Below are 4,511 nucleotides of genomic sequence, written 5' to 3'. Positions count from 1 at the left end.
TTTCTAGGGTATGGCAGGGTGGTGGTGGTAATGATGGTTTTGGTAGTGTATTGGGCGATGATATGCCGAAATATCAATAAAATTGTTGAATATATTTGGTCTAATAATAAATTTTGTTTGTCTCGTTCTACATGTTTCGTGTTGCTGTTGGTCAGGGACCCTTTGTAAAGCGCTTTAAGCAAGTTTAGTGGATCCTGCGCTCAAGTTTGTTTTTTAAAAAGTTTATAAGGTGTTTAACGGCGATTTCAAGACTGTTACGTCCTTAATTTAAGCACTCGACGATCCATCACCTCAAATCACATGTATATTTTTGGAGGTCAGAGTATCCCAATTTGCAGGTCTGATAACCTAAATTATTATGGGCTCATTGTTGTAATGGGAAAACTATCAAACCAAGGCCAAATATTGTCAATTACAAATATGTTATACTAGGCCCGTTCGGATATGAGACCTGTATATATGTTCACGTCGATAGGACCCCAAAAAGTGGATTTACAAGTAAGATTATGAGAAATACGAACTTCTGGTCTTTTGAAATGCAAGAAATTGTATTTTTAATCTCCACTAAAACAAAGGGAAACTAACCCCAAGTTTCATGTCTGTGGCAAAGACTGTCTTTGGTTTGTGGCTATTAATAGAATTTCCACTACCTAGTTCATTCCGATATAACACCGTTTGAGGACGGTGGGTCACAACTAATTGAAATTTAGTTATACTTATTTACTTACTTACTTACTTACTGACTGACTGACTTACTTACTTACTTACTTACTTACTTACTTACTTACTCACTCACTTACTTACTTACTTACTTACTTACTTACTTACTTACTCACTCACTTACTTACTTACTTACTTACTTACTTACTCACTTACTTACTTACTTACTTACTTAGTTACTTATTTACTTACTTACTTACTTATATTACTTACTTACTATTACTTACTTACTTACTTACTTACTTACTTACTTACTTACTTACTTACTTACTTACTTACTTACTACTTACTTACTTAGTTACTTATTACTTACTTACTTACTACTTACTTACTACTTACTTACTTACTTACTTACTTACTTAGTTACTTACTGTTACTTACTTACTGCTACTTACTTACTTACTTAGTTACTTACTTACTTACTTACTTACTTACTACTTACTTACTTACTTACTTACTTACTTAGTTACTTACTTACTCATACTTAGTTACTTACTTACTTACTTACTTAGTTACTTAACTTACTTACTTACTTACTTTACTTACTTACTTACTTTACTTCTTACTTACTTACTTTCTTACTTACTTACTTACTTACTTACTTACTTACTTACTTACTTACTTACTTCTTACTTACTTACTTACTTACTTACTTACTTACTTACTTACTTACTTACTTACTTACTTACTTACTTTACTTACTTACTTACTTACTTACTTACTTACTTACTTACTTACTTACTTACTTACTTACTTACTTACTTACTTACTTACTTACTTACTTACTTACTTACTTACTTACTTACTTACTTACTTACTTCTTACTTACTTACTTACTTACTTACTTACTTACTACTTACTTACTTACTTACTTACTTACTTACTTACTTACTTACTTACTTACTTCTTACTTACTTACTTACTTACTTACTTACTTACTTTCTTACTTACTTACTTACATACATTCTTACTTACTTACTTACTTACTTACTTACTTACTTACTTGCTTAGTTACTTACTATGTACCAGTATCAACCAACCGGGCCTAGGGATAGGTTTGAACTAATTTTTAAAAAGATCAAAAGTTCACAAGGGGTGTGTTAGCAAATAATAATACACCCGAACTCAAGCACTTTCGTAGCCAATTTCACGAAACCTCTCTTAAAAGTGATTTTTGTTGCGTAATGTTTACAGCAAGTCTCGTTTCCTTGGTAACAACTATTAACAAATCATATAATTGTGTAAGATCGGAAAATCAAAAGAGAAGGGATTGTCAACTTCCCTAGATTCAATGTGTGTAGGTAAAGATTAAGTAGACTACTCAAGCGATTTATTAAATGTTACTATAATAGTACTTTTGACTTACTATGACTTATTCCCACCCACCTCCTCATCAACTTCTCCCATTCTATTGACAAATTCCTTCCATAGCTAGCTATATATATATATATATATATATATATATATATATATATATATATAGATAGATAGATAATATAGATAGATAGATAGATTGATAGATAGATAGATAGATAGATAGATAGATAGATAGATAGATAGATAGATAGATAGATAGATAGATAGATAGATAGATAGATAGATAGATTGATTAATTGATTGATTGATCAATATATAGAACGATTTTTATATCCCAGTTACTATAGCGTGAGACGGACAATAGGAATTGCTTGCTATCCTTTGATAGGCCGCTGCTGGTCTATCGCAAAGCACTATCCGTCAGATCTAACATAACCAGCCACCCATTCACTGCTGGGTAGACAGGGGATCTGAAAAACAAAAACAAAACTCGACTGCACCAGGGATCGATCTCGGTCCTATGCGGTGAAGCGAGTGCTCTACCAACTGAGCTATCGGGACCCACAAGAGGGATTTATTTTACATATTATAAGTACAGTACAAATTATAGGTACGGTACTTGAATTAGAACTTAAAAGATTGGGTAAACCTACTCATTTGATACAGTTTATTTACTGAAAAACGCCAACTTAAACACCATCTCCATAGATTTATCTACTTAACTTTATAATGAAAGCTTTGATGTTGTAATCCGGACTGCAATAATTTGACAAAACGTATTATATTTACTTTGGCCAGAAAATAATTTATCATCTAAACATCGGTCAATTAAGATGATGCCAGATTGCTAATATCTCCAAAAGGCTAAAATTTGAGACTTCCGAAACGACCATAAAAATAAATTATGTTTGGGAATTTGGACAACCTGAAGACAGAGAATTGTGCTGTTTTTTCTCAATTGATATTTCTGATATGATTTTGTGGCTAAAATGACAGAGGAAATGGTTTTGTAAGTTTCTGGCAGCCGGCGGAAGTGCTTCAGATCCAACCTGTCCCTTTTTGATCTCCGTTTCCATGGTAACATTTTTTCAGGTATTTACCTCATTCCAATCACAAGAGAACATCAAAAAACAAGGACGAGCACCGCTCGATTTGAGAGTTCCTGTGTTGAATTTAAATGGAATTCATTCAATACGTTGTTTGTAAATGTCTTGTGTGAAGGAATTGGAGTTCATGGTCTTTGGAGTGGTTACGAAAAGGCCTAAGGAGTAGATATGTGATAGACCTGAAGTACAGGTACAATATAATGGGCAGTTTTTATTTTTTTGAAATATATAACATCATTCAAAAAAAAAAAAAAAGGAAAAAAACAAAACAAAACTAAAACAAAAACACAACAAAACAAACAAACAAACAAACAAAAAAACCCCAATAAACCCAACAAAACACTACAAAAATAAAAAAAAATCCACCAAAAAAAAAAAAAAAACAAACCCCAAAACAAAACGAGAAAAAAAACTCAAACAAAACAACAAAAACCAAAACAACAACAAAAAAAAAACAACAAAAAAACAAAACAAAAAGAAACAAACAGAAAAACAAACAAAAACAGCAAAATCTTTATATCATAATGTAACAAAAACAAAAAGTGTACCCATCATCAAGCCCAATAAATGCATCCACTCTTCTTTCCAGTCATTATTCATATAATCCGTATTTTTATGTGACATACACTGACGAAACACTTTTCACGTTTTGGACAGAAAACTGGTACAGTACTTCAAATATCAATAGATTACGCTATGCTATGATCTCCAACTTGTCAAAAGGGCTTCAATCTCAGACCTCAAAGAAGTCTAAACAAATTTTCAAGATTTTTTGACTTTTTGACAAATTAAAGGGTCAGTTCATTTCATTTTGTCAGCATACCGCGGCGGAAGTGCTCCAGATCCAACAGTACAATTTGATTTCCGTTTCCATGGTAACGTTTTCACGTATTTTTAAATGTATCTAGACTCGATGAAACTTCTAAGAACACGGACGAGAACCGCTAGTTTTGAGAGTTCTTGTGTTGAATTTAAATAGAATTCAATACACTTTTTTCAGGTCATGGCCTTTGTCTTTCAAAAGATTTGTAAGAAATTTTGATCTCTGTTCCCATGGTGATATTTTCAGATATTTTAACAACGAGAACAAGGACGAGAACCGCACATTTTGAGAGTTCCGAGGTTGAATCTGAATAGACTTCGATACAATGCTTGGAGGAGACCCACGTGTGGAAGTTAAATTCATGGATTTTGTCCTTCAAATGAGTTGTAAGCACATATTTCTACTATCTACAGTTAGGTTGAAATCTGTAGTTGTAAGCAATTTTGACCTTTTGACCTTTATTTCCATAGTAACGTTTTCATGTAATTTTACCTGTTTTTGGTCTCAATGAAACATCAAAGGACAAGGGCGAGAACCCCTCTCAG

The sequence above is a fragment of the Berghia stephanieae genome, chromosome 1 (assembly GCF_034508935.2).
Source record: "Berghia stephanieae isolate SIO BIC M18660-M18661 chromosome 1, UCSD_Bste_1.3, whole genome shotgun sequence".
NCBI classification, from domain to species: Eukaryota; Metazoa; Mollusca; class Gastropoda; order Nudibranchia; family Aeolidiidae; genus Berghia; species Berghia stephanieae.
The sequence above is the reverse complement of the archived record's forward strand: the minus strand, read 5'-3'. Positions refer to the sequence as shown.